Below are 13,388 nucleotides of genomic sequence, written 5' to 3'. Positions count from 1 at the left end.
CATTACTGCCAACAGCAGAACATATAGAACACGATGGACCGGCGAGCAGACAGAGGCTACTGCCAATCTACCGTAATCAATGGCACGAGCTGTAAGTGAACGATCCATGCCAGAGAAATGTAAGGATTTCCACTATGCAGTGAACTTGCGTGTGACAAAGCCACTTTCTGCACCAATTACCTTCTAGGGCATACAATGGATGCTGGACAAGACCGTATACCTGAGGCAATTCCGACAGTCCTTGTCATTGGTCCAATCAACTGACCCAGAAGTCTGTGGGGTCAGGACTCAAGCCATCTGTCAGAGAAAGGGCAGAGTCCAGGCATGACCAAACCTGGCTGTTCTGATGGCGTGCCTCCGCGGATGTGCATCGGATAGGTGCAGCAGCCGATAAACCATCTGGTCCATCCTGTCATATATACTGTAATTGCTGCTGCCTCGACCACTTGTGGTCGAAGTGCTGGCACTCACTGGGGGAGCATTAGCATTGCAGGGACATGTGAGGGGTGTCCTGGTCACCTATGGCCAGCAAGAAGCTGCTCAGCGACTACTGAGAGAGTACTAGAATACTAGAGAAGAGAGAGAGAGAGGATTCAAAAAGATATAAATAAACTGGAGAAGTGGGCAGCAACTAACAGAATGGTTTTTAACAGGGAGAAATGCAAAGTACTACATCTGGGCAATAAAAATGAAAAAAGCATATATAGAATGGGAGGAATAGGGCTAAGTGACAGCACATGTGAAAAAGACTTGGGTATACTAATAGATCACAGACTGAATATTATGAGTCAACAGTGTGATGCAGCAGCAAAAAAGGCAAATGCAATTCTAGGATGTATTAACAGAAGCATACAGTCTAGATCACGTGAAGTCATTATTTCCCTCTACTCCTCTTTGGTCAGACCTCATCTGGAATACTGTGTCCAGTTTTGGGCACCACATTTTAAAAAAGACATCAACAAACTGGAGCAAGTTCAGAAAAGAGCGACCAGAATGGTGACCGGTCTGCAAACCCTATCTTATGAGGAAAGGTTGCAGGATTTGGGAATGTTTAGTTTGCAAAAGAGAAGACTGAGAGGAGACTTAATAGCTGTCTACAAATATCTAAAGGGCTGTCACATTGTAGAAGGATCAACTTTATTCTCATTTGCACAAGGAAAGACTAGAAGCAATGGGATGATACTGAATGGGAGGAGACACAGATTAGAAAAAACTTTTTGACAGTTAGAGTGATCAATGAGTGGAACAGGCTGCCTCGAGAAGTTGTGAGTTCTCCTTCAATGGAAGTCTTCAAACAGAGGCTGGACAGACATCTGACTGGGATGATTTAGCGAATCCTGCTTTGAGCAGGGGGTTGGACCAGATGGCCCAGGAGGTCCCTTCCAACTCTACGATTCTATGGTTCTATTTTTTTACTTCATTGAACAGGGAAATATTACTTATAATATCTGGGAAAATAGTAAAAACTGACTTTCACGTCTGTAAGTAAAATCTTTATTAGATCACGTTACAAACAGACAACCCATGGTGGGTATAAACACGCTGCCGCTCTGACGCGTTCCTGGCGCGCTTAGGCCTGTTTCACATTTCCGTTTGTTGCCATCAGTCAAAATCCGCCGATTTGCAAAAAAACGGATCGGCCATTTTTTTGGCGGAACCGTTTTTTTCCCCATTGACTTGCATTAGCGGCAGACTTTGATGGATGGTCATCCGTTGGATCCATTTTTTGACGGATCCGCCAAAATTTTGGCGTCCACTGACGTCAGTGGACGGACAATGAAACGTTTTTTGCCAGCGTCAAAATAGCGGATAGCAACGGATCCGCCGCTATTCGCCATTCGTTATAATGGTCACCTATGGGCGGCGGATCCGTTGCCAACCGATTTTTTTTCGGAATCCGGCAACGGATCCGCTTTTTGACGCTGAGCATGCCCGGAAGAATTTCCTTGCCAGAAATTTAACCCCAAAATTCTGTTCTGGCGGCAGAAAAATCTCTCTCTCCTTTAACCCCTTCACGACCTATGACGCCTACGTAGGCGTCATGAAAAGCAGTGCCCAAACGACCTATGACGCCTACGTAGGCGTCATGCTATAAATAGCCCCCCTGCGGGTCGGGTGACCGGGGTCACTGAAAGGTCACCCGACCCGCACACAAAGGACCCTTCAGAGTTAACACCTGGGGGTGTGGCTTAGCCCCCACGTGCCTACGATCGCTCTGATTGGCTGTTAAAAGTGAAACTGCCAATCAGAGCGATTGTAATATTTCACCAATGAAAATTGGTGAAATATTACAATCCAGCCACGGCCGATGCTGAAATAGCATCGGACATGGCTGGACACCGAGACCCGACCCCCCCCCACACCGACTGACGGCACCGATCGGCTGCCGCCACCTTCTGACGGCACCGATCGGCAGCCGCCGTCATGATCTGCCCCCCCCGCCTTCTCTCCGCCCCCCCAGCCCTCCGATCATCCCCTCTCACCCTCCGATCACCCCCTCACCCTCCTTTGTGCCTCCGATCTCCCGCTATCCGTCCCGGTGTCCTGCCGTCCAGCGTCATGGGCGCCGCCATCTTGCAAGATGGCGGGCGCATGCGCAGTGCGCCGAATCGAATCTGCAACGCTGCAGATTCATTTATTTTGATCACTATGATAAACTTTCATAGTGATCAAAATAAATAAAAAGTAAATCACCGCCCCCTTTATCACCCCCATAGGTAGGGACAAATAATAAAATATTTTTTTTTTTTTTTTTTTCCATTAGGGTTAGGTCCAGGGCTAGGGTTAGGGCTAGGGTTAGGGCTAGGGTTGGACTAGGGGTTAGGGTTGGACTAGGGGTTAGGGTTGGACTAGGGGTTAGGGTTGGACTAGGGGTTAGGGTTGGACTAGGGGTTAGGGTTGGACTAGGGGTTAGGGTTGGACTAGGGGTTAGGGTTGGACTAGGGGTTAGGGTTGGACTAGGGGTTAGGGTTGGACTAGGGGTTAGGGTTGGACTAGGGGTTAGGGTTGGACTAGGGGTTAGGGTTGGACTAGGGGTTAGGGTTGGACTAGGGGTTAGGGTTGGACTAGGGGTTAGGGTTGGACTAGGGGTTAGGGTTGGACTAGGGGTTAGGGTTGGACTAGGGGTTAGGGTTGGACTAGGGGTTAGGGTTGGACTAGGGGTTAGGGTTGGACTAGGGGTTAGGGTTGGACTAGGGGTTAGGGTTGGACTAGGGGTTAGGGTTGGACTAGGGGTTAGGGTTGGACTAGGGGTTAGGGTTGGACTAGGGGTTAGGGTTGGACTAGGGGTTAGGGTTGGACTAGGGGTTAGGGTTGGACTAGGGGTTAGGGTTGGACTAGGGGTTAGGGTTGGACTAGGGGTTAGGGTTGGACTAGGGGTTAGGGTTGGACTAGGGGTTAGGGTTGGACTAGGGGTTAGGGTTGGACTAGGGGTTAGGGTTGGACTAGGGGTTAGGGTTGGACTAGGGGTTAGGGTTGGACTAGGGGTTAGGGTTGGACTAGGGGTTAGGGTTGGACTAGGGGTTAGGGTTGGACTAGGGGTTAGGGTTGGACTAGGGGTTAGGGTTGGACTAGGGGTTAGGGTTGGACTAGGGGTTAGGGTTGGACTAGGGGTTAGGGTTGGACTAGGGGTTAGGGTTGGACTAGGGGTTAGGGTTGGACTAGGGGTTAGGGTTGGACTAGGGGTTAGGGTTGGACTAGGGGTTAGGGTTGGACTAGGGGTTAGGGTTGGACTAGGGGTTAGGGTTGGACTAGGGGTTAGGGTTGGACTAGGGGTTAGGGTTGGACTAGGGGTTAGGGTTGGACTAGGGGTTAGGGTTGGACTAGGGGTTAGGGTTGGACTAGGGGTTAGGGTTGGACTAGGGGTTAGGGTTGGACTAGGGGTTAGGGTTGAATTTAGGGTTAGGGTTGAATTTAGGGTTAGGGTTGAATTTAGGGTTAGGGTTGAATTTAGGGTTAGGGTTGGAATTGGGATTAGGGTTGGGGTTGGGATTACGGTTAGGCTTGTGGTTAGGGTTAGAGTTGGGATTTCGGTAGGGGTGTGTTGGGATTAGGGTTGTGGTTAGGGTTATGATTAGGGTTGAGATTAGGGTTAGGGGTGTGTTGGCGTTAGGGTTGGAGATAGAATTGAGGGGTTTCCACTGTTTAGGCACATCAGGGGCTCTCCAAACGCGACATGGAGCCACCATTTATTCCAGCCAATTTTGCGTTCAAAAAGTCAAACGGTGCTCCCTCCATTTCGAGCCCCGACGTGTGCCCAAACAGTGGTGTACCCCCACTTATGGGGTATCAGGGTACTCAGGAAAAATTGCACAACAACTTTAGGGGTCTAATTTCTCCTGTTACCCTTGGGAAAATAAAAAAATGGGGGCTAAAATAATTATTTTTGTGGAAAAAAAAGATTTTTTATTTTCACGGTTCTGCGTTATAAACTTCTGTGAAGCACTTGGGGGTTCAACGTGCTCACCACACATCTAGATAAGTTCCTTGGGGGGTCTAGTTTCCAAAATGGGGTCACTTGTGGGGGGTTTCCACTGTTTAGGTACATCAGGGGCTCTGCAAACGTAACATGACGCCCACAGACCATTCCATCAAGTCGGCATTTCAAAACGTCACTACTTCCATTCCGAGCCCCAACGTGTCCCCGAACAGTGGTCCCCCCCATATATGGGGTACCAGCGTACTCAGGACAAACTGGACAACAACTTTTGGGGTCCAATTTATCCTGTTACCCTTGGGAAAATAAAAAATAGTGGGCTAAAAATCACTTTTTGAGGAAAAAAAAAATATTTTTTTATTTTCACAGCTCTGCGTTATAAACTTCTGTGAAGCACTTGGGGGTTCAACGTTATCACCACACATCTAGATAAGTTCCTTGGGGGGTCTAGTTTCCAAAATGGGGTCACTTGTGGGGGGTTTCCACTGTTTAGGTACATCAGGGGCTCTGCAAATGTAGCATGACGCCCACAGACCATTCCATCAAGTCTTCATTTCAAAGCGTCACTACTTCCCTTCCGAGCCCCAACGTGTGCCCAAACAGTGGTCCCCCCCCACTTATGGGGTACCAGCGTACTCAGGACACACTGGACAACAACTTTTGGGGTCCAATTTATCCTGTTACCCTTGTGAAAATAAAAAATAGTGGACTAAAAATAATTTTTTGAGGAAAAAAAAATATTTTTTTATTTTCACGGCTCTGCGTTATAAACTTCTGTGAAGCACTTGGGGGTTCAACATGCTCACCACACATCTATATTAGTTTCTTGGGTGATCTAGTTTCCAAAATGGGGTCATTTGTGGGGGGTTTCCACTGTTTAGGTACATCAGGGGCTCTGCAAACATAACATGACGCCCACAGACCATTCCATCAAGTCGGCATTTCAAAACGTCACTACTTCCCTTCTGAGCCCCAACGTGTGCCCAAACAGTGGTCCCCCCCCACATATGTGGTACCAGCATACTCAGGACAAGCTGGACAACAACTTTTGGGGTCCAATTTATCCTGTTACCTTTGTGAAAATAAAAAATAGCAGGCTAAAAATTTATTTTTTGAGGGAAAAAAATATTTTTATTTTAACGGCTCTGCGTTATAAACTTCTGTGTAGCACCTGGGGGTTCAAAGTGCTCACTATGCATCTAGATAAGTTCCTTAGGGGGTCTAGTTTCCAAAATGGGGTCATTTGTGGGGGAGCTCCAAAGTTTACGCACACAGGGGCTCTGCAAACACAACATGGTGTCCGCTAACGATTGGAGCTAATTTTCCATTCAAAAAGTCAAATGACGCTCCTTCCCTTCTGAGTCATGCCGTGCGCTCAAACAGTGGTTTTCCCCCACATATGGGGTACCAGTGTACTCAGGACAAACTGGACAACAACTTTTGGGGTCCAATTTATCCTGTTACCCTTGGGAAAATAAAAAATAGCGGGCTAAAAAATCATTTTTGAGGAAAAAAAAATATTTTTTTATTTTCACTGCTCTGCGTTATAAACTTCTGTGAAGCACTTGGGGGTTCAAAGTGCTCACCACACATCTAGATAAGTTCCTTCGGGGGTCTAGTTTCCAAAATGGGGTCACTTGTGGGGGAGCTCCAATGTTTAGGCACACAGGGGCTCTCCAAATGCGGCATGGTGTCCGCTAACGATTGGAGCTAATTTTCCAATCAAAAAGTCACATGGCGCTCCTTCCCTTCCGGGCCTTGCGGTGCGCCCAAACAGTGGTTTATGACCACATATGAGATATTGATGTACTCAGGAGAAATTGCCCAACAAATTTTAGGATCCATTTTATCCTGTTGCCCATGTGAAAATGAAAAAACTGAGGCCAAATAAAATTTTTGTGAAAAAAAAAGTACTTTTTTTTTTTTTACAGATCAATTTGTGAAGCACCTGGGGGTTCAAAGTGCATACTATGCATCTAGATAAGTTCTTTGGAGGGTCTAGTTTCCAAAATGGGCTCACTTGTGGGGGAGCTCCAATGTTTAGGCACACAGGTACTCTTAAAACAAGACATGGCAACCGCTAAACATTCAAGCATATTTTACATTCAAAAAGTAAAATGGCGCTCCTTGCCTTCTGAGCCCTGCCGTGCGCCCAAACAGTGGTTTATGACCACATATGAGGTATCAGTGTACTCAGGAGAAATTGCCCAACAAATTTTAGGATACATTTTATCCTGTTACCCATGTGAAAATGAAAAAACTGATGCTAAAATAAAATTTTGGTTGGAAAAATTAAAATGTCCATTTTTTCATTCCATGTTGCTTTAGTTCCTGTGAAGCACCTGAAGGGTTAATAATCTTCTTGAATATAGTTTTGAGTAGCTTGAGGGGTGCAGTTTTTAGAATGGTGACACTTTTGGGTATTTTCTGCCATATAGACCCCTCAAAGTGACTTCAAATGTGAGGTGGTCCCTAAAAAAAATGGTTTTGTAAATTTTGTTGTAAAAACGAGAAATTGCTGGTCAACTTTTAACCCTTATAACTTCCTAACGAAAAAAAATGTTGTTTCCAAAATTGTGCTGATGTAAAGTAGACATGTGGGAAATGTTATTTATTAACTATTTTGTGTCACATAACTCTCTGGTTTAACAGAATAAAAATTCAAAATTTGAAAATTGCAAAATTTTCAAAATTTTTGCCAAATTTCCATTTTTTTCACAAATAAACGCAAAAATTATTGACCTAAATATACCACTATCATGAAGCCCAATATGTCACGAAAAAACAATCTCGGAATCGCTAGGATGCGTTGAAGCGTTCCTGAGTTATTACCTCATAAAGGGACATTGGTCAGAATTGCAAAAAATGGCCAGGTCATTAAGGTCAAAATAGGCTGGGTCATGAAGGGGTTAAATTTCCACCACTATTTCATGATGCGGATCCGTCAAAAAAAACAGATCCGGTGGCCTCCGTTTGTGCCACAACGGAAACGGATTCGTTTTTTTTCACATTCTGGCGGATTTGCACTGACGTCAAAAAACGGAAATGTGAAAAAGGCCTTAGTCATAGAGTAAGGCTAGGTACTGAAGGATATCCTAAAGGGTGCACCACTAATCACACAGAGCAGAGGGCTGCTGGGACGCACAGAAGCCACAGGCCATTTTGGCTATTTCCCTATATGGTTACTGTCAGCGGTTATGGATTGTCGCTCGTTCACAATGGGAATAACACCACACATTTTCGCCCAGTGAGGCTTTTCTGTTTTTCTATTGGATTTGCCATTACTTATAAAAGCAATGCACAGATTTTGACTCCGTTTTTTCGGAAGCTGAAAAAAAATGTCACCATTTGCTTTTAAAGTGAGGGTCTAGATCACAGCTATCCAATAGTCATCCCCTTGTTTGGTGCTAACAATACACCCATCTCCCATAAGCAACTGCACCTGCAATCTGCCATCCTACCCAAAATGCACATCACAGAAAAAAGCATGAGGGCCGATACCAGGTCACAAACCAATGTACTGCAGGACACAGACTGGTCCCAATGTACTGCTGGACACAGACTGGTCCCAATGTACTGCTGGACACAGACTGGTCCCAATGTACTGCTGGACACAGACTGGTCCCAATGTACTGCTGGACACAGACTGGTCCCAATGTACTGCTGGACACAGACTGGTCCCAATGTACTGCTGGACACAGACTGGTCCCAATGTACTGCTGGACACAGACTGGTCCCAATGTACTGCAGGACACAGACTGGTCCCAATGTACTGCAGGACACAGACTGGTCCCAATGTACTGCAGGACACAGACTGGTCCCAATGTACTGCAGGACACAGACTGGTCCCAATGTACTGCAGGACACAGACTGGTCCCAATGTACTGCAGGACACAGACTGGTCCCAATGTACTGCAGGACACAGACTGGTCCCAATGTACTGCAGGACACAGACTGGTCCCAATGTACTGCAGGACACAGACTGGTCCCAATGTACTGCAGGACACAGACTGGTCCCAATGTACTGCAGGACACAGACTGGTCCCAGTGTACTGCAGGACACAGACTGGTCCCAATGTACTGCAGGACACAGACTGGTCCCAATGTACTGCAGGACACAGACTGGTCCCAATGTACTGCAGGATACAGACTGGTCCCAATGTACTGCAGGATACAGACTGGTCCCAGTGATAAAAGAGGGAGACGGCACAGTGGCAAAATGCCGAACTATCACCCACACCTCCACCATCTATGGGGGATGGCTCCTTAAAACCAGTGCATTTATGATGCTAAGCAACCACTCCATGGATGGCAGGTGGGGGTGTGAGGGGCTTGGTGCCATCTAGTAGATTTGCACTATAGCATCTTTACCAAGTACTCCACCATCTTACGAGTAGTCATTGCTATTGTTCAAGTCATGTTTATCACACTAACTGGATACAAATGGTTAATATGTGTCCTGATATCCCGGGATTGGCTGCTGCTCTCAATAGGCTATGTTCATACGTTGCATTTTTGATGCATTTTTTTTTCTGCAGGCAAAACCTGCTCTCTTGGCTGCTAACAAAAAGCAGGTTTTTGGGATTCAGTGCGTTATACTACATGGAGGGACTGTGGGGTGCGCATTATACTACACGGAGGGACTGTGGGGTGCGCAATATACTACACGGAGGGACTGTGGGGTGCGCAATATACTACACGGAGGGACTGTGGGGTGCGCAATATACTACACGGAGGGACTGTGGGGTGCGCAATATACTACACGGAGGGACTGTGGGGTGCGCAATATACTACACGGAGGGACTGTGGGGTGCGCAATATACTACACGGAGGGACTGTGGGGTGCGCAATATACTACACGGAGGGACTGTGGGGTGCGCAATATACTACACGGAGGGACTGTGGGGTGCGCATTATACTACACGGAGGGACTGTGGGGTGCGCAATATACTACACGGAGGGACTGTGGGGTGCGCATTATACTACACGGAGGGACTGTGGGGTGCGCATTATACTACACGGAGAAACTGTGGGGTGCGCATTATACTACACGGAGGGACTGTGGGGTGCGCATTATACTACACGGAGGGACTGTGGGGTGCGCATTATACTACACGGAGGGACTGTGGGGTGCGCATTATACTACACGGAGGGACTGTGGGGTGCGCATTATACTACACGGAGGGACTGTGGGGTGCGCATTATACTACATGGAGGGACTGTGGGGTGCGCATTATACTACATGGAGGGACTGTGGGGTGCGCATTATACTACATGGAGGGACTGTGGGGTGCGCATTATACTACATGGAGGGACTGTGGGGTGCGCATTATACTACATGGAGGGACTGTGGGGTGCGCATTATACTACATGGAGGGATTGTGGGGTGCGCATTATACTACATGGAGGGACTGTGGGGTGCGCATTATACTATATGGAGGAGTATGGGATGCATTATACTAAACAAGCAAAATGCTGCCTATTCATCCAGTGATTGGATTGTTTATGCAGGAACAGAACTCATTGTTCTCAGCAGCACATCGCTCGAGCTGAAAACTGCAGATGTTCTGCTGATAACATGATACTGTATGGGGACAGATTGATCTACTAGTGATTGTTCTCTGCCCATCATTCTTCCTCAGCCGATGTAATGAGCCCGGGAAACAATTGCTGAACGACTTCAATATCGTATCAATATTAGCACATTGAACAATGGGTGCGCCAGTCTCTTCCCTAGTACAGCATGGATCAAACACATCAAAAGGCGACTTACCATGATGATCAATTGTGAATAGGAAAAAAGGAAAGCAAGACAACTGCAGTTGTTAGAAAATGTGAGAAACTACAGGTTCTTCACAAAATGATATCATCAAAAAAGTAATTTATTTCAGTTCTTCAATACAAAAAGTGAAACTCATATTATATAGAGCCATTACAGTGTTATCTATTTCATGTGTTTATTTCTGTTACTGTTGATGATTACGGCTGACAGCCAATGAAAACCTAAAAGTCATTATCTCAGTAAATTAGAATACTTTATAACACCAGCTTAAAAAAAAGATTTTAAAATCTGAAATGTATGTTCAGTAAATGCACTCAATATTTGGTCAGGGCTCCTTTTGCATCAATTACTGCATCAATGCTGCGTAGCATGGAGGTGATCAGCCTGTGGCACTGCTGAGGTGTTATGGAAGCCCAGGTTGCTTTGATAGCAGCCTTCAGCTCGTCTGCATTGTTGGGTCTGGTGTCTCTCATCTTCCTCTCTACATTACTCCGTAGATTCTCTATGGGGTTAAGGTCAGGTGAGTTTGCTGGCCAATCAAGCACAGTGATACTGTTGTTTATAAACCAGGTATTGGTAATTTTGGCAGTGTGGACAGGTGCAAAGTCCTGCTGGAGAATGAAATTTCCATCTCCTAAAAACTTGCCGGCAGAGGGAAGCATGAAGTGCTCTAAAATTTCTTGGTAGATGGCTACGCTGACTTTGGTCTTGATAAGACACCGTGGACCTACACCAGCAGATGACATGGCTCCCCAAACCATCACTGATTGCGGAAACTTCACACTAGACCTCAAGCAGCTTGGATTGTGGCCTCTCCACTCTTCCTCCAGACTCTGGGACCTTGATTTCCAAATGAAATGCAAAATTTACTTTCATCTGAAAACAACACCTTGGACCAATGAGCCACAGTCCAGTTCTTTTTCTCTTTGGTCCAGGTAAGATGCTTCTGGCGTTGTCTAGTGGTCATGAGTGGCTTGACACAAGGAATGCGACACTTGTAGCCCATGTCGGGATACGTCTGTGTGTGGTGGCTCTTGAAGCAGTGTCTACAGCAGCAGTCCACTCCTTGTGAATCTCCCCCAAATTCTTGAAAGGCCTTTTCTTAACAATCCTTTCAAGGCTGCGGTTATCCCGGTTGCTTGTGCACCTTTTTCTACCACCCATTTTCCTTCCAATCAACTTTCAATTGATATGCTTGGATACAGCACTCTGAACAACCAGCTTCTTTAGCAATGACCTTTTGTGGTTTACCCTCCTTGTGGAGTGTGTCAATCACTGCCTTCTGGACATCTGTCAACTCAGCAGTCTTCCCCATGATTGTGGAGCCTACTGAAACAGGCTAAGGGACATTTGTAAATGCTTAGGAAGCCTTTGCAGGTGTTTTTTGTTAATTATTCTAACTTAATGAGATAATGACTTTTGGGTTTTCATTGGCTGTAAGCCATAATCATCAACATTAACAGAAATAAACACTGGAAATAGATCGCTCTGTTTGTAATGACTCTATATCATATGTCAGATTCACTTTTTTGTATTGAAGAACTGAAATAAATTAACTTGTTGACGATATTCTAATCTTGTGAGAAGCACCTGTAATATTGCTCCAAGTGAGTCTGAGGCTGTGTACCACGTAAGCGTTTTTTTCACGTTTAACAGTTTTTACCAGCAAAAACGCTTACAAGAAGCCTCCCATTCATTTTACTGAATTCTGCATTTTTGTGCATATTGATGCGTTTTCTTCCACGAAAAAAACGCATCGCGGTAAAAAATGCAGCATGCTCATTAATTTCGTGGAAAAATCCGCATTTCTAACTATATTCTATGAGACTGGGGACGCTCCGGAAAAAAAACGCATAAAAACGTACAAAAACACACGGAAAACACGCAAAAACGCGCGTTTCCTGGGAAAGAGACCGGTTTTTAGTCAGGAATTTTCTGCCTACATAGATGGGTACATAGCCTTAAAGGGGCACCAGGTTTCAGGTATAATGGTGTCAGTTTTCTCTCAATTATTCACTTTTTTCTTTACCCACGATAGGGGTCAAGAGATATTGGACTTTTTATCAGTGTTATCTTTATGGCCAGCAACAAGTCAGAGGGTAATAATGCAGAGCAGCCTAAAGGGGGTTTTACACTAAGCAATATCGCTAGCAATATCGCTATAACGTCACCGGTTTTGTGACGTTATAGCGATATTGCTAGCGATATCGCTATGTGTGATACTTACCTCCGACCGGCTCCCCCGCTGTCCATCGCTGATGGCGCGAGAATGTCCGGCTCCATTTCTCGTCGTCAGCTTCCTGCTGGGCTTCCTGCTGTGACGACGAGCGACGTGTGGAGGCGGGCGGGAGGACGCAGGATCGCTGTGTGTGAATGGTAAGTATCGTCCGCTGCATCGCTGCTGCATCGCTGTGAGATCTGCCTGTGTGAAAGCTCACTAGCGATCATTTAGTGATGCACCAGCGATCCTGACCGGGTCGTATCGCTGGTGCATTGCTAAATGTAAAAGGGCCTTAAAGACCCCCACACAAAACCCTGTCAGCATCACCCCCTTGGATACACCAACGCTACATTCATTTGTCAATGTTTTTGACAAATCTGCCGCACAGGGTTTACTTGGGAGTTTCTGACCAAAAATTGAAACATGACAGGAGATCCTATAGTGTCCTCCAGAGACTCATCAGCTCCCAGGACTGCAGCTCACGTCCATATGGCAGCCCTGGACCGGGGGGCAGGGGGCTCGGCCCTGGACCGGGGGCAGGGGGCTCGGCCCTGGACCGGGGGGCAGGGGGCTCGGCTCTGGACCGGGGGGCAGGGGGCTTAGCTCTGGACCGGGGGGCAGGGGGCTCGGCTCTGGACCGGGGGGCAGGGGGCTCGGCCCTGGACCGGGGGGCTCGGCCCTGGACCGGGGGGCTCGGACCTGGACCGGGGGGCAGGGGGCTCGGCCCTGGACCGGGGGGCAGGGGGCTCGGCCCTGGACCGGGGGGCAGGGGGCTCGGCCCTGGACCGGGGGGCAGGGGGCCCGGCCCTGGACCGGGGGGCAGGGGGCTCGGCCCTGGACCGGGGGGCAGGGGGCTCGGCCCTGGACCGGGGGGCTCAGCTCTGGACCGGGGGGCAGGGGGCTCAGCCCTGGACCGGGGGGCAGGGGGCTCAGCTCTGGACCGGGGGGCA

The 13,388-nt window shown here is 47.4% G+C and overlaps 1 protein-coding gene across 2 annotated transcripts in view; it reads right to left on the bottom strand.

Annotated features, from left to right (window-relative positions):
• CSGALNACT2 (chondroitin sulfate N-acetylgalactosaminyltransferase 2) overlaps positions 1-13,388 on the bottom strand; it is an 81,023-nt gene that overhangs the window by 66,666 nt on the left and 969 nt on the right. The window lies entirely within an intron of this gene.

This window comes from Dendrobates tinctorius, unplaced genomic scaffold (genome assembly GCF_039654945.1).
Source record: "Dendrobates tinctorius isolate UK_male_01 unplaced genomic scaffold, ASM3965494v1 ptg000040l, whole genome shotgun sequence".
Lineage (NCBI taxonomy): Eukaryota > Metazoa > Chordata > Amphibia > Anura > Dendrobatidae > Dendrobates > Dendrobates tinctorius.
The sequence above is the reverse complement of the archived record's forward strand: the minus strand, read 5'-3'. Positions and strand labels throughout refer to the sequence as shown.